This window comes from Salmo trutta, chromosome 12 (genome assembly GCF_901001165.1).
Source record: "Salmo trutta chromosome 12, fSalTru1.1, whole genome shotgun sequence".
Classification (NCBI taxonomy): domain Eukaryota; kingdom Metazoa; phylum Chordata; class Actinopteri; order Salmoniformes; family Salmonidae; genus Salmo; species Salmo trutta.
The window spans coordinates 63055396-63074054 of NC_042968.1; the positions used below are offsets into that span (position 1 = coordinate 63055396).

At 40.4% G+C, this 18659-nt stretch overlaps 1 protein-coding gene across 4 annotated transcripts in view; it reads right to left on the bottom strand.

The window, feature by feature from the left end:
- Positions 1-18659, bottom strand: part of LOC115203965 (microtubule-associated serine/threonine-protein kinase 1) — a 181889-nt gene that overhangs the window by 77551 nt on the left and 85679 nt on the right. The window lies entirely within an intron of this gene.

Consider the following 18659-nt stretch of genomic DNA (forward strand, 5'->3'; position numbering starts at 1 on the left):
AATGGATGACCTTTGTTTTAATTAGCTACATAGCGGCGGTATCCTTGCCACTTAAATGGATGTGCATTATTTGTCATTGTCAATTAAATAACAAATAAAAGAGATGACGTGCGCACTCACATGCATGCTCGCACACACACCACCCTGTCTGAGTGTCCATTTATCCACTCTCAAAGCATGACTTCACTTTCTTGGCTGACCCAGATTGAGTCCCTCAAGACAAAAAGCACTGAGTCACACAGTTAATAATGAAACAATTCAAAGAGCACGCAATTCACACTCTCAAAGGCCATATGTAAATCACAGAATAATTGTGCCTCAAAAGACAAGGCTCTAGACTAACTTTTTCCCACTGGTGCGACCGACTTCATGAGTTGATTGCACCAGCAACATGACTTGGTCGCACCAACTCTTCGCACCTGCGCGGTGACAATGACCTGACCTGTGTCCTATAATGTATCTGCATTCCATACAGAACCAGGCTAATAATGAATAGCAATCTTTTAAATTAGCATGCCCTTGACATCCAGGTAAATTTGCCAGTGGCACACTGAAAGCTACTAGCCCAAATAAAAAGAAAACTGGCCAGAGAAAGCGGATGATGCACACATCATTTAAATGTTATCTTTATAATAGTGATGGGGGAAAACATTGACAGTTACATGTCGAGATATTATTTCTGACAATGTATCATATCGTATAGTTGACAGTATCACAATACTATTTTTGCACTTGTTTGCTGTACCTGCATCAAAACTCCAGTAGTTTTGCCTTATAGCTTGTTCTCCATCTTTTCAAAGAGAGAGAATTTGTTTTCAGCACTTTTTTCCCCCCACGACTGTTCAAAACTCGTTTTCTCATGGCTCTCTTGTTCCTCTGCAGCAGACATGGTGCGCAATATGTTTGGAACATCGAATTGCAATAAAATCACAGTATCAAATCGCAATACATATAGAATCTTAAGAATCACAATACATATCGTATCGGCACTGAAGTATTGTGATAGTATCATGAGGTACCTGGACATTTCCAGCCCTACTTTTTATTGAGTTACCCTCCATACACAAATCATTTCATTTTAAATTTACATTGATTGTTTGGAGGGAATAAAAATATAACCTTTGCACAATCTCAAAAAGGGTGTTGTTTTTTTGCGATTTTGAACAGTCACTACAGTTGTAGGGTCCTATGAAATCAGTTTTATCTTTTGGTAAATTCAGTTTTCCAGGTTTTATTTATCCCAGTTTCGGAGTTTTCCTAGTAGTGGTGTTTTTGTACTGTACAATATAGGCTACATGTGATGGCAGAGTTTGCTAAACAAATGCCCCGCAATACAAATCATCATGATATCATTCTACCAGGTAGGCCTACTTTGGAGTCAACATTTAATTGCAAAGGTTTTTGGAGAAAGCCTTTAGAAACAATCGTTCAAACAGCTCATGATGACTGAATTGCGTATCGCAAAGATTCAACCAAGACTTCGGACCAAACTTTTGAATACCTGCTCTGCCTATCCATTGTTGCATACCCATTGCTGTTTGAATAAATCTTGATAAAAAAATTAAAAAAAAACACGTGACCAGGTAAAAAAATATAAAAAAAATAAAAAATTCACTGGCACCATAGCAACTAAGATTTTGTTGTTGTACTGTGAGACCGTTTTGGTCACCGTTTTGAGCCCTAGAAGAGGAAAAATGTCTATTGCTTGATCATTACAATCGTAGACAAAGCTTTTCTCAGGAAAACAATTACACAAGCTACAGTACGCTCCCCCGGAGGTTGTACTGTATTGCAGCAGTCCCTGCAGTGGGGAAAAACATCAACAATACTTTCATTGATTGCCCAGGGGAGTGGATTAGGCACTTTGATCCGTGCCAGCTCAGTATTTACTGTACCCGCCAATGAACGTGAAAAATGTCATAAGCGTTTGCGTAAATGTTTTTCCTGATTGTTTTTCTTCCATCAATTGTAATGGATCTCAATATGTTTAACTACAGGCTGTTGAATTCATAGATATCATATATTGGACAAAGTAGCTCTATTCCCAATAAAGATTTAAGTCAGTAAATCATACAAGTAATGTGTCCATCATTATACACAGATGAAACACTGCACCTTTAAAAAGCAGGCCTCTATTGTGTACGACACGTGTTGAAAATGCATCAAAAGTGAATGGAATAAGAGATTTCCCAATAATGCACATCGATAGTAGCTCTGCAGTCTGCACTTGGGGGAAAATGTAATAGTATTAATATACCAGTAGAGGGGAGCATTTACAATAAAGTAGTACTGTCATTTTCTGATGTATGCACTGGCTGTCTGGGGACTGCTGCTGTGAATGTGTGTACTGACTAAACCACAGCCTGCAGTTACACAGAGCAAGTGAACACAATATATTTGAACTGGGACTGTGGAAATGCACTGAAGTGAACATAAAATGACTTTTGCACACATCTCAAATGCACTTACGTGGTGTCAACTCGATTGGAATTTTCCATTCAATTGCATTCAGATTCCGTGGAGCAACAAGAATCCCACTACCACACACGGAGATGACAGGACTAAAACCCACACAATTCCATTTGTAACGCGTTTCATTCCTAATCCTTTCACCAGTATGCCATTGCACTAAACTGCCATAGTCAAGATACCTACATTAACTATGGTTGAACAAATACATAAACAGCACGCCAAGGGTGAGGACCTTTTGTCTTAGAAATGACACAGCAGAGAGTTTAAAGAGGGAGGTGTTTAAAGGGTCTTCTAGTCAGTAGAAAATTAACTAAGCCCCTCTCCCCGTGGCCATCAAATTAGAGCTTGATGGCTCCTGTGGATCCAAGCTAGCATTTAATAGGCTAACGTGAATATGGTTCACGCTAAGTACCAGAAGGGAATAAGTTAAGCTATTGTGAATTCTAACCAATGACAGCATAGCAAATCATTGCGGGCGTCTACTGTCCGGTCTAGCTGGTTCAGTGGCACACACGGCAACGAAAAATCTTGGTAAAACCTGTGGCGATTACTTTTACGATTAAAACCTGTGTCATGAGTCATGACTGCTAGCAGAGAAGAAATATCTTGCCCATGGAGAGAAGCACAAGACTGAACTTAATAGGGGAAATTCTAGAAAGTTGAGTTAACACTAATGTTTGAGAGTTGCCAATAGACAGAGGGTAGCATCATTTGTCTGATTCTTTGTAATAAATGGTATGGGAATAATTATGCATTTTATTTTGTGAAGTGGTTTTCATGTACCAAACAACACATTTTCAGTCACCTTGTCTGAAGGACAAGTGGATAAACAAGTTAATGTCAAGCCCTGCATGTTGTTTTCAAAAGTCTCAGGGAATGTCGGCCTACACTGAACACCACACATTGGCTGCTACTGTAGGCTGAATGATAGAACAGTTATTTCCATGTTAAAATGTTATAGGATGCATTTTCTCCATTATTTTGATGGTAGGCCACGCTGGTAGGCCTACATTATGATCAAAAACTGTACTGCCTCAGTGGTTCACAGTAAACACACACTGGAAGTTGTACAGAATTTTGACTTCCCCATATGGTGTGAAGACACATCAAAGTGTGACATTGTACTCATGAGCACAAACGGAGAGTGGTGGTGGATGAAAGTGGCTGGGTTGAGAGAGGAGACAATGTGCCCGAGACGGCGCACCTCGTCTGAGTTTGTCATGCCTCTGAACTCCCAGACCACCACGCTGAACAGCAGTCAAACTTACATGTTCAAAAAAATATTTTCCATTGGAAATAAAAACTTTATCTGATACTAGACAATTGCAGTGGACGACATTCAAAGTGAACCCTCAAAGTTGAGCATAAATGACTACAAATAAACTGTCAATATTCTCCATAGAGAAGGCATACTTTATCGGAAAATGCTAGACGGCCACAGTGAGTAACATTCAAAGTGAACCCTCAATGTTACACATGAATTAGTCCCCTGTTGATACAAGTGTACAAAAAGCTAAGGGTAAAAGACTGATGTAATCTTTGGTTTACACATGAATTGTCTGAGAAACTACAGGGAATAAATGTTCCTTGGGCTAAGGTCAGACGGAGTGATTCTACATCTGATTGGCATTCACTCAGATATTTGACAAATTCTAGATTAAGGAGAATTATTCTGTTATTTCCACATTTTTTTAGGTTACAGCCATATTCTAAAATATATGTTTTTTTCCCCACATCAATCTACATACAATACCCCATAACAACAAAGCAAAAAATAGATAAAAATAAACTGAAATTGTATTCAGACCCTTTACTCAGCACTTTGTTGAAGCACCTTTGGCAGTGCTTACAGCCTTGAGTCTTCTTGGGTATGACGCTACAAGCTTGGCACACCTGTATTTGGGGAGTTTCTCCCATTCTTCTCTGCAGATCCTCTCAAGCTCATAGCCACACAGCTATTTTCAGGTCTCTCCAGAGATGGTAGATCGTGTTCAAGTCCGGGCTCTGGCTAGGCCACTTAAGGACATTTAGAGACTTGTCCCGTGACACATGGCATTCAGGCCAAAGAGTTACATTTTGGTTTCATCAGACCAGAGAATCTTGTTTCTCATGGTCAGAGAGTCCTTTGGGTGCCTTTTGGCAAACTCCAAGCGGGCAGTCGTGAGCATTTTACTGAGGAGTGGGATCCGTCTGGCCACTCTACCGTAAAGGCCTGATTGGTAGAGTGCTGCAGAGATGGTTGTCCTTCTTTTATAGATAGGTGTGTGCCCTTCCAAATCATGTCAAATCAATTTACCATAGGTGGACTCCAATTAAGTTACAGAAACATCAAGGATGATCAATGGAAACAGGATGCACCTGAGCTCAATTTCGAGTCTCATAGCAAAGGCTCTGAATGCTTAATACATTTGCAACAATTTCTAAAAACCTGTTTTCGCTTTGGCATTATGGAGTATTGTGTGTAAATTGACAAGGATTTTGTTTTTGACTGAAATAGGCCTGGATCAGGCTTCTTGCAAGTGGTTTGAACATTTTCTGTCAGACAGGACTGAATGTGTTCTCTGATGGTGTTAAATCTAGTTTCCTGGACATTACAAAAAGTGTACCGCAGTGGTCGATAATGGGACCTGTTCTCTTTACTATTTATGTCAATAATATTGGTCTGTCTGTGAACTTTTAATATTAATCTATGTTGACGACACTTACACCTCCTCCCTTTAAATTAATTGATTTGGGTATTTCAGGCCAGTACATCAGGAGACGTGGAGGAGGCCGCTACCTCCGCTTTTGTGCAAGGAGGAGCAGGCGGAGCACTGCCAGAGCCCTGCAAAATGACCTCCAGCAGGCCACAAATGTGCATGTGTCTGCTCAAACGGTCAGAAACAGACTCCATGAGGGTGGTATGAGGGCCCAACGTCCACAGGTGGGGGTTGTGCTTACAGCCCAACACCGTGCAGGACGTTTGGCATTTTCCAGAGAACACCAAGATTGGCAAATTCGCCACTGGCGCCCTGTGCTCTTCACAGATGAAAGCAGGTTCACACTGAGCACATGTGACAGACGTGACAGAGTCTGGAGACGCCGTGGAGAACGTTCTGCTGCCTGCAACATCCTCCAGCATGACCGGTTTGGCGGTGGGTCAGTCATGGTGTGGGGTGGCATTTCTTTGGGGGGCCGCACAGCCCTCTATGTGCTCGCCAGAGGTAGCCTGACTGCCATTAGGTACCGAGATGAGATCCTCAGACCCCTTGTGAGACCATATGCTGGTGCGGTTGGCCCTGGCTTCCTCCTAACGCAAGACAATGCTAGACCTCATGTGGCTGGAGTGTGTCAGCAGTTCCTGCAAGAGGAAGGCATTGATGCTATGGACTGGCCCGCCCGTTCCCCAGACCTGAATCCAATTGAGCACATCTGGGACATCATGTCTCGCTCCATCCACCAACACCACGTTGCACCACAGACTGTCCAGGAGTTGGCGGATGCTTTAGTCCAGGTCTGGGAGGAGATCCCTCAGGAGACCATCCGCCACCTCATCAGGAGCATGCCCAGGCGTTGTAGGGAGGTCATACAGGCACATGGAGTCCACACACACTACTGAGCCTCATTTTGACTTGTTTTAAGGACATTACATCAAAGTTGGATCTGCCTGTAGTGTGGTTTTCCACTTTAATTTTGAGTGTGACTCCAAATCCAGACCTCCATGGGTTGATAAATTCGATTTCCATTGATTATTTTTGTGTGATTTTGTTGTCAGCACATTCAACTATGTAAAGAAAAAAATATTTAATAAGATTATTTCTTTCATTCAGATCTAGGATGTGTTGTTTAAGTGTTCCCTTTATTTTTTTGAGCAGTATACTTGTACTTCCCTGATCAATCTATTGAAGCAAAAAAACACTTGACTTTCAATATAAAAAGTGACCCCTGTCAATACATAGCTGGACTCACCTGCTCCAGCTTTCTCCGGTTGTGCTATTTACAAACAAACACGTGACTGGCTCAACTGTTCTGGGGAACTATGGTAAGCTTCATTATGTAAAATAATGTGACAGTTGAAATGAAGAATGTGATCTCCTTGATCTCATAACGTATTGCACAAGTTGACTGCAGGTATTTACTTAACTAGCTACAAATATTAAAATGTATTGAAAAACGTCAAATAAATAGTTAAGGGTATCGGTGGGATTGAAAAACCATCCCATGGCTATTTCCAAATACCCCGGTATACGGAATATAAGGTATACCGCCCAAACCTAGTCACCGGCCACATCATCATGATGATGCTAAATGCAAAGATTTTACATTATTAATAGTCATGATTATTATCCATGATTATTTACAATGCCTCCCAGCTATGTCTACAGATCAGATAATCATAGAATGAGCAATTAAATATAGTAAGCTGTTGCTAAGGCATTTTCTACAAACTTTCTCAGCTCCTTAGTAAGTTTTGGTAGGGTCATACAGCCAGCTATCACACTGCCAAGGCCGTATATACTGTTGACTGAATGTATGAAAGCTCTTTTCAGTTCACGGTTATTTAAATTCATCTTGCGTCTTCCATCTTTCACTCTGAAAAAATAACACACTGTAAAAGAGGATGTTGTGTTACAGTAAGAGCTTTAGTGTTTATTCAGTATCCATTGTGCAACACCTATGGGCATCATCTGCAGAAAAGTAATAAGTCAGCATATCACATTCGTACAGTCTACCTGACAAGCTGTGTTTTGTGTTTAGTCTTCAGAAAGCACAAGTGAGGAATTGTTATATACTGAACAAAAACAAACATAACATGTAAAGTGTTGGTCTCATGTTTCATGAGCTGAAATAAAAGATACCAGAAATGTTCTATATGCACAAAAAGTATATTTCTCTCAACTTTTGCCCGCAAATTTGTTTACATCCCTGTTAGTGAGCATATCAACAAGCTGATCAAACATGATCATTACACAGGTGCACCTTGTGCTGGGGACAATAAAAGGCCAGTGCAGTTGTGTGACACAAACGTTGAGGTAGAGTGCAATTGGCATGCTGACTGAAGGAATGTCCACCAGAGCTGTTGCCAGAGAATTGAATGTTAATTTCTCTACCATAAGCCGCCTCCAACGTCATTTTAGAGAATTTGGCAGTATGTCCAACCGGCCTCACAACTGCAGACCATGTGTATGGCATCATGTGGGAGAGCGGTTTGCTGATGTCAACGTTGTGAACAGAGAGCCCCATAGTGGCGATGGGGTTAATGGTATTTGTATTTTTTATGGATCCCCATTAGCTGCTGCAGTTTATACAATTTAAAAAAACATTACAATACATTCACAGACTGTGTGCGCTCAGGCCCCTACTCAACCACTACCACATATATACAGTACAAAATCCATGTGTACGTGTGTGTGTGTCTGTGCCAATGTTTGTGTTGCTGCACAGTCCCCGCTGTTCCATAAGGTGTTTTTTTTTATCTGTTTTTTAAATAAAATTGTATTGCTTGCATCAGTTACTTGATGTGGAATAGAGTTCCATGTAGTCATGGCTCTATGTAGTACTGTGCGCCTTCCATAGTCTGTTCTGGACTTGGGGACTGTGAAGAGACCTCTTGTGGCATGTCTTGTGGGGTATGCATGGGTGTCTGAGCTGTGCGCCAGTAGTTCAAAACAGACAGCTCGGTGCATTCAACATGTCAATACCTCTCATAAATACAAGCAGTGATGAAGTCAATCTCTCCTCCACTTTGAGCCAGGAGAGATAGACATGCATATTATTAATATTAGCTCTCTGTGTACATCCAAAGGCCAGTCGTGCTGCCCTTTTTTGTGGCACCTGACCACACGACTGAACAGTAGTCCAGGTGCGAAAAAACTAGGGCCTGTAGGACCTGCCTTGTTGACAGTGCTGTCAAGCAGTTAGGTCACCCCAACTTGCTCAATTTCCACATTATTTATTGCAAGATTTAGTTGAGGTTTAGGGTTTAGTGAATGATTTGTCCTAAATACAATGCTTTTATAGTTTTAGAAATATGGGCAGGCATAAAGCTACGGACAACAAACACAACAGCATTTTATCGATGGCAATTTGAATACACAAAAATATCGTGACCAGATCCTGAGGTCCATTGTAAGGCCCATTTTTTAAAGGTATCTGTGACCAACAGATATATATATCTGTATTTCCAGTCATGTGAAATCCATAGATTACGGCCTAATGAATCTATTATAATTTACTGATTTCTTCATATGAACTGTAACTCAGTAAAATCAATGAAATTGTTGCATGGTTGCGTTTATATTTTTGTTCAGTATACTTGTGCCAATACACTTGTGCCACCGTGTCTCATCGAGCATTAAGACCTCTCTCTCTGACTACCCTCGGTGGCGAACCGTCACTACTACTAGGCCTGCAGTGGGGGACTTCAGTGGGTGACCGCACTAACGTTACCAGCAACAACAGCCACACTGCTTACACAATCTATGGTAGCCTAACACCATCCCACTATCACCAAAAGTGACAACAGTTCCACAAAGGATGTGAGTTTTACACTCTTGTGATGCTGAAAGGACAGCGACCGTAATACCTGCACACTCCATGTAGGAGAGCGTCATTTTTGTAAAACACAGGCCGATAGAAAAACGGCAGTCACACAGCATGGTGTTAAAGGTCCAATGTAGCCGTTCTCAATACCAAATCATTTCTAACAATTAATTACCTTACTGTGATTGTGTTAAATTAAAATGGTAAAAAAAGAAACAAAAATAGCGTCTTAGCAAAGAAATTTCTCAAGCTAAAATGTTGCTACAGTAGGACTGTCTGAGAGTGGTCATCACACATATACCCCAACAAGTGCCTGATTGTTTAGCTAATAGTCAATACTTTTATTTTACTATTTTTATTTTATATTACACCCATCTCCCGATAAGCTATCCAGGAAAGTGCTAAGAAAAGCCCATATTAATACATGTAGCCTTAGAAATAAGGTTAATGAAATCAATAACTTGCTAACATCGGATAACATTCATATACTGGCCATCGCTGAAACTCACTTAGATGATATAGCAGTAGCAATACAAAGATATAACATCTATAGAAAAAACAGGAATGCCTATGGGGGAGGTGTTGCTTTATATGTTCAGAGCCATATTCCTGTAAAGCTTAGAGAGGATCTCATGTTAAACGTTGAAGTGTTGTGGTTGCAAGTTCACCTGCTTCATCTACAGCCTCTCCTTTTGGGGTGCTGCTATAGGCCACCAAGTGCTAAGAGAGAGTATTTGGATAATGTATGTGCAATGCTTGAAAGTGAGTGTGATGTTAATATTTTCCTGCTGACCTGAACATTGACTGGTTAGCAACTAGCTGTCCTCTCAAGAGGAAACTTCTAACTGTGACTAATGCCTGTAATATAACCCAAGTTATCACTGAACCAACTAAAGTGTCTACCAAGTGTTGGACCTGTGACATCCACTTGTATTGATCATATCTTCACTAATACCGCAGAGCTTTGCTCCAAAGCAATATCAGTTCCCATTGGGTGTAGTGACCATAACATTGTGACAATAATAAGGAAAGCCAAAGTGTCGGCATAAAGTAGTTTACAAGAGATCATACAAAATGTTCTCTCAGGACGCTTTTGTCGAAGATGTAAAACATGTATGTTGGCTTGATGTGTATGAGGAAGTGAATCCAGGTGCAGCACTCGAAGTATTTGTATAATTATTCACGGCAGTTGTTGACAAGCATGCAGCGGTTAAGAAATTAACTGTGAGAACTGTTAAGAGTCCCCTGGATAGATGATGAATTTAAAAATTGTATGGGTCAAAGAAATTATGCAAAAGAGGTAGAAAACAAGTCAGGCTCCTCAGCTGATTGGTTGACACACTGTAAATTGAGAAAAGTTGTGACTAAACTTAACAAAAAGAAGAAGAAATTGTATTACCAAACCAAGATAAATTACATAAAACACAATGGAAAAAGGCTTTGGAGTACCTTAACTAATATCATGGGCAAAAAACACAATCCATCTCTATTGTACATTGAAGTTGATGGGTCATTTATAACAAAACCTTTTAATATTGCCAATCATTTCAATGACTATTTCACTAGTAAAAGTGGAAAAACTCAGAAGTGAAATTGAACAGTGAATCATAACATTTTTGTATAAAAAACCTAATAATGAAAGAAGGACTGCTGTTTTGAATTTGGTCAATTTAGTGTGGTAGGTATCGAAAAACTATTGTTATCCAGCAATAATGATGAGCCACCAAGTATAGACAACCTCAATGGGAAACTATTGAGAATGGTAGCAGACTGTACTGCCACCGCTATTTGGTATATCTTTACCAAAGCCTAAATGAGTATGTGCCTCCACAGGCGTGGAAGGAAGCTAGCCCTAACAGCCACACAATCAGTTTGCTGCATGGTCTTAGTAAACTGATGGAGAGAATTGTGTTTGACCAACTACAATGCTATTTTCCAGAGAGCAAGTTAAGTACTGATTTCAGCTATGCATATGGAGAAGTGCACTCAACTTGTATTGCACTGACTCAGATGACAGATTATTGGTTCAAATAAATGGACAATAACATGATAGTTGGAGCTGTATTATTGTATTTCAGTGCAGCCTTTGATGTTATTGATCATACATTGTTATTAAAGAAACTCACTTGCTATGGCTTTACATCACCTGCATTCACATGGTTGGAGAGGTATGTATCCAACAGAACCCAGAGTGTTCTTCAATCGAAGCGTCTCTAACATTAGATGCGGTGTCCCTCAGGGCCGGTACCTTTGGTCTATAACTCTTCTCTGTTTTTACAAATGATTTGCCACTGGTCTTACACAAAGCTAGAATGACTACGTATGCACATGATTTCACACTCTACATGTCAGCACCCAAAGCCAGTGAGCTCACTGAAATTGTAAATAAGTGGTGCCGTGTGGCTCAGTTGGTAAAGCATGGCGCTTGCAACGCCAGGGTTGTGGATTCGATTCCTACGGGGGACCAGTACGAAAACGTATGCACTCACTACTGTAAGTTGCTCTGGATAAGAGTGTCTGCTAAATGACTCATATGTAGAAAATAAGTAATAGTGTCAGTATCAGGATGGGTGATTAATAATAAACGGGTCTTAAAAACGTAAAAAACTAAAAGCATTGTATGTGTTTCAAAACCTTCTCTAAGACCTAACCCTCAACTGGAGTTGTGCATAAAGGGTACGACCATTTAGCAAGTTGAGGAAGCTAAACTCCTAGGTATTACAGATGGTAAATGATCACGGACAAGTCATATTGACAAAGTTGTTGTGAAGATTGGGAGGGGTATGTCTGTTATAAACAGATGCTCTGTGTTTTTGACCCAAACAATTAACTGTACTAGTTGTTAATGCTCTGGTCTTGTCCCATCTCGATTACTGTCCAGTAATATGGTCAAGTGCAGTAACAAAGCTGCAGCTGGCTCAAAACAGAGCAGCACCCTTGCCCTTAACATAACTAACGTCAACAACATGCATGCCGGTCTTTCCTGGTTGAGGGTTGACGAGACTGCTTCTCTTGTAGTTTTTATGATAAATATTACTATGATGAAAATTCCAGATTGTCTGTAGAATCAGATAGCATTCTGCTCAGACACCCATACATACCCCATAAGCATAGCCGTCGGAAGCTGGGGTGCTGAGGGTGCTGCAGCACCCCCTGAAAAACCTGAATAATTTAAAGAAAAATCTGAATACAAATAAAATACATTGAAAAGGAAATTGTTTTCACCAAAGTAGTGCACTGGGCCTTTACTAGTCCTGTATTAGCAGACCCATAGCCATCTGTAGCGTGGGCAATTGTTCATTTGCATCTCAACTAAAGATGTGGTATCAAACTGTCTGTTCGGTACTTAATGTAATCTCCAACTGAAAATAACTTAAAGTAGAAATGACACTACATTTTAATTAATCAGCTCCAGGGCAGGTATGCATCACCTTCCCACCATTGTCTACAATGAGGACCGCTTTGCTGGGTGAACTGGACAATAATCAGCCACCACGTGTCGAGACCTGCACAAAGACTTTCCATGTGGCAAGCCTGCTGATGTCTGGGTGCTGAGGACTGGAATGAACGGACACAGGTCCCACAGAAAGTTATTTTCTACAGTTCGCTGTTGCCAGGATTGTTGGCCACAGATCTTCTGATTGTTGGAGGAACAATTGTTGGAGGAATTCTACATTTCTGAAGCGCTCGGGAGAAGGCAAGACAGTAGTGGGGCCTTGAAGGGAACAGCCAAGTCTTGTAAGGACTGCGATGGATCCACCTGACGGGCCTGTACATACTGGCTGTAGGGGTATCAGTAGGTGAGGCATGTCCGAACCGATCAGCAGCAGAGGTGGTCCACAGTTGGGGAAGGCATGTTGCGGAGGTGGTCGTGTTGCCTTTGGAGAGCTGTGATTGGAGAGGAGTGTTCGGAAAGGCCTAAGTTGTTGGCGGTGAATGTCTGATGTATCCGGTACTTCTTGGAGGGTTCGGACAGAGGTGGAACATCAAGAGGTAACTGAGGCACCTTGAAGTTGTACAACATTTTGACAAACAGTATTGAGGGTGAACGTCTCAGACTCAGTAGTGAGGTTGAGATGTTGCACAGGCTGTGGCAAGATGCAGGGGAGTTTAGAATGGTGGCTAGCTCACACTGGACGAGTACGGCTGACCGTACTTATCCTGCAGGGCTTTTAAGGCAGCAGTATAAAGTCTGAGGTCATGCATGTAGGCCTTAGCGAGCTGGAATGCACTTGGAAGTTTCAGGTGTCCGGGAAGCACATAATACTTGTACCTCTCATTCAGGTGTCTGTGACTGTTCATCAAGTTGTCCAGGGCCATTTTAAGGATGGAAAAGTCACTCTCTTTGCCGCTCTCGAAATGGAGCAACGATGGCTTTGGGATGCTGTATGATGAGGCAATCAGCTGTTTCGTGTCAGGTGGTGGAGCAGGTGCAGGACAGGGTGCAAATCTGGTCCGGAAGCAGGGTAAAGTGCTGCTGGATTGGGATATGGCACGCCTAAACTCTGAGGGAAGTAGTGTTCTCCTGGAATGGGGTAACCCGGAGGGAAGTAGAGTGCTACTGGAAGCGGGCATGGTGGTCAATCCTGGAACCGGATGTGGTGCAGCTGGATGCAGAACCACGGGAACTGGGGCAGGGTGCACAACCACTGGAGCAGGGTGCGGAACCACAAGAGCTGGAGCAGGGTGCTGAAACTTGAAACTGAACTTCTAGTTGAAAGTTCATCTTGAGAAGGGTGAAGCCAACAAATTAGCATCAACACTAGACTACAACAAAAACTAGCTAGCTTAGACCGTGGGAAACCTAGCGCTCGCTATTGCACAGTGACCTGTCGGCCTTCGAGAAGGCAGAAGTTTCCATACATTTTTTGCAAAAATGGTCCCACCCATTACAAGACAAAATGTGATTGGTTGATTCCACTGTTTCTCCAAAATTCGCTCTAATACAGAATGGCAGATGCCTTCTATCACGCTTCTGAGGGTCTACCCAGACAAATGAAAAAGACCTATCTAACTAAAAGACAAAGTCAACCGGTTCCTTTAAAAATTGCAGTTCAAAGAAAAATCGTGATTGGATATTTTTCCTCCTCAGTTTTAACCCTATCCAACACAAACTGAAGATATTAAATAAGAATGTCATTCAATAGAAGAATATAAATCAGAATATCATTAAAATATGATTGAAAAGATGAAATTGAAAAATATATTTTCAACAATTATTTTATCAATCCTGGGCCTTCTCTGAGGCGTAAAAGGCCTTGACAGTTCCCCATTGACTACACTGTACCACGTTCAGGGCTGCTTCTTAAGAATGTCATGTTCATAACTTTATTCTCAACATAAAACTGCTTCTAGCTCAAGAAAGAGAAGCGTTTTGATGACAAACATGTTCATGTGTTCATATTGCCATTTTCAGCTGCCATACAGTGAAACTAATGATGCTAAAATATGATACAGCCATTCTAGTCACAGTAAAAAGGAAAACAGAGGAGTTCATGTTTGACTGACAGTCCTCAGACCTTAGCAGTTAGTGTAAAATGTGGTTGCCAAAAGGTGGAGTATAGGAGGATGCTCTGATGTATGAGGCTAGTTGGTATTGACAGAAGACTTCAGAGAGACCGGAGGCACTGAGTAGACAAAAGCTTTTATCAACGAACTCCCTCCTAAAACTGTCAGAACCGTGCCACAAAACGATCTCATGAAAGTACATCCGAGTGCTCTATAGAAAAATCCATTCTCCCTCAAGTCATGCCTGGATATGACAGTAGATAGGAGAATAGTAATGCGGTTGACAATTGATGGTAACGCAGATGACTACTCCGCTCCACAGGGCCCAATGTCACGGGATGACCGCTGTCGGGAACCTCTTCAATTGCGAGACGTGACATCAAAGCAGGCGGTGCCGCTTTAAAGACCTTGTGATGCTTTATTAATAATTCCCTTTGATTTCGGTTTTCTCAAGCTCAAAAGTGCACTTCCTTGGCCACGGTAAACTGCTGAATTGCAGGATACTAAGAGGGGAAAACCTCAGTTCCTTATGCTGCATTCATAACGAAGTGGGAAGGTGGAAATGACCAGTTGTGAAGTCGTAAATACCAGTTGGATACATTCATGTGCTTTGAACTCATTGACAAATGCCGATTGGTTAATGGCCAACAAGCTGTGTCAACCATAAAACTAAAAGTACAGCTATCGTGAATGTAAACAAATGACAGTGTTCAAAAACCATATTAATAGATTGCTTTTTATAAATAATGTTTTGTTGTTACATTTAACTGCCGAAAATACTGTTATCAAGGTCATTTCCTTTGTAGTTGAGGTCAGAGGTCAGACTGTTGGACAAGTCAGAGCTCAGGGATGATAGACATGTTTTCTACTAGTAATTGCAAGTTGTAGGGGGGGTACAAGTGGATTTTTCCATCATATGTGGTAAATACCACCTTCTCACTTGGTTATGAACGCAGCATTAAACACAGATAGTAGGGTTGTATGACTGGGGTGGAGATACAACGTCACAATAAGAGAGGTTGACCAATTAATTAATTAATTATTTTACTAGGCAAGTCAGTTAAGAACAAATTCTTATTTACAATGATGGCCTAGGAACAGTGGGTTAACTGCCTTGTTCAGGGGCAGAACGACAGATTTTGACCTTGTCAGCTTGGGGATTCGATCTAGCAACCTTTCGGTTACTGGCCCAACGCTCTAACCACTAGGCTACCTGCCGATTTCAAGTCTTCATAACAATCGGTAATGTGCATTTTTGGACGCCGATTATGGCCGATTACATTCCAATCCACGAGGAGACTGCGTGGCAGGCTGACCACCTGTTACGCGAGTGCAGCATGAAAAGGACATTGTGGCTGCAATGAGGCAAGGTAAGTTGCTAGCTAGCATTTAACTTATTTTATAAAAAACTAGCAATCTTAACATAATCACTAGTTAACTACACATGGTTGATGATATTACTAGTTTAACTAGCTTGTCCTGCGTTGCATATAATCAATGTGGTGCCTGTTCATTTATCATCGAATCACAGCCTACTTCAATTTCGCCAAACGGGTGATGATTTAACAAAAGCGCGAAAAAAGCACAATCGTTGCACCAATGTACCTAACCATAAACATAAACTATAAAATGAATACGCAAGTATATATTTTTTAAACCTGCATATTTAGTTAAATGTAATTCATCAGGCAATATTAGCAGGCAATATTAACTAGGGAAATTGTGTCACTTCTCTTGCATTTATTGCAAGCAGAGTCAGGGTATATGCAGCAGTTTGGGCCGCCTGGCTCGTTGTGAACTGTGTGAAGACCATTTCTTCCTAACAAAGACCATAATTAATTTGCCAGAATTTTACATAATTATGACATAACATTGAAGGTTGTGCAATGTAACAGCAATATTTAGACTAAAATACGGAACGGTTCGGTATTTCACTGAAAGAATAAACGTTTTGTTTTCGAAATGATAGGTCATTAATATGGTCAAATCCAGAAACTAAGGCTCGTATTTCTGTGTTTATTATATTATAATTAAGTCTATGATTTGATATTTGATAGAGCAGTCTGACTAAGCAGGGGTAGGCAGCAGCAGGCTCGTAAGCATTCATTAAAACAGCACTTTCCTGCGTTTGCCAGCAGCTCTTAGCAATACTTGAAGCACATTAGGCTGGCAATACTATAGTGCCTATAAGAACATCCAATAGTCAAAGGTATATGTAATACAAATGGTACAGAGAGAAATAGTCCTATAAAAGCTACAACCTAAAACTTCTTAACTGGGAATATTGAAGACTCATGTTACAAGGAACCACCAGCTTTCATATGTTCTCATGTTCTGAGCAAGGAACTTAAACGTTAGCTTTTTTACATGGCACATATTGCACTTTTACTTTCTTCTCCAACACTGTGTTTTTGCATTATTTAAACCAAATTGAACAGGTTTCATTATTTATTTGAGACTAAATTGATTGTATTTATGTATTATATTAAGTTAAAGTAAAAGTGTTCATTCAGTATTGTTGTAATTGTCATTATTACAAATATATATATTAAAAATGAAAATAAATCAAATTGACTGATTAATCTGTATCGGCTTTTTTTGGCCCTCCACTAATCGGTATCGGTGTTGAAAAATCCTAAATCGGTCGACCTCTACACAATAATACTAGTGACACAACCTCCAGGGTTTGCTCTTTCACAACAACCAGTTCATATGATCGTGTATAACAGATGTGGAAAGTATTCATAGTTTAGATTTCACGACAATAAGAAACTTCTGTAACAACTAGACATTATTAGGGAATTGCACATAACAATAAGAATTACAATGCGTTATACACAAGGAGATATGTCTCAAATACTAGATTCTTGAGAGACGGAGGTAGTGACATGTTGTCAATCCAAACGTATTAACTACGCTATGACAGCCTGCATGTCTCACAAGCTGTATTAGTGTGCCAAGTATTTCACATCAAAACTGAGAATCACAGCACAACACTAAAAGACCACTACTCTAAAAGAATATCACATAAAAATAAAAGCGGAAAAAAGAATCCAACGCCTTGTTTTTTGGGGTGGGGGGGATTGAAAACGGGACATTTTGGGGGCGCAGACGAGAAAGCTGACATCAAAGCGATCTGCATGAGTTCCCTGGGGTACCGTAGAGTTTGGATAATTTCTCGGTTTGAGAAAGGTTTTTTTATTTTGGTATTTATTTTTTTCCACTCTCGGCTGTCAGTCCCACAATTACTCAATGAGCAATGCAGTTACATCCACCCACACATAATTAATGACATGAAAAAATATAGAACGATTCAAAGGCTTTCTGTGTGGATGTCGAACATAACCTGAAGTTTGATTGATGGGTCTGCTCCCAGACAGCCTGTCAGAGCTCTCTTTGGTTGGGATGAGTAAACACTGGGAGTAAAACACTGGTTAATCCAGCGTCTAATATTTCCAGACAAAAATAAAGCCATCATGTTCAAAGGAAAATGTGACATCCTATTCCTTAATTTTTTTTAAATAATAAATCACACCATTTTTCATACATACAGTATCAGAAATTGCTCATTGATCTGAGTGAGATGAGAGATGGGCTCCCAATTTTAAAGATTCTCTCTCACACTTAGATGAAGGAATAATGAGTAAGGAATATAAAGTAAGGAATATAGATATTTTTTATGATTTCTTATAATGTTTAAAGTGTCAAAATAAAGTACTTTGCTGAAGCTCCTTTGGCAGCGATTACAGCCTCAAGTCTTCTTGGGAAGTTCTTCTTCCTCAACTCAAGCCACTTTAATAATGGGAAAATTGATGTAATCAATGTATCACTAGCCACTTTATATTATTTATATTATATGTTTACATAACCTACATTATTCATCTCATATGTATATACTGTACTCTATACCATCTACTGTATCTTGCCATCCTGATGTAATGTATCACTAGCCACCTTAAACAATGCCACTTTATATGTTTTCATACCCTACATTACTCATCTCATATGTACAGTGGGGGAAAAAAGTATTTGATCCCCTGCTGATTTTGTATGTTTTCCCACTGACAAAGAAATTATCAGTCTATAATTTTAATGGTAGGTTTATTTGAACAGTGAGATATTACTGCATGGTCGGAACTAGAAGCACAAGCATTTCG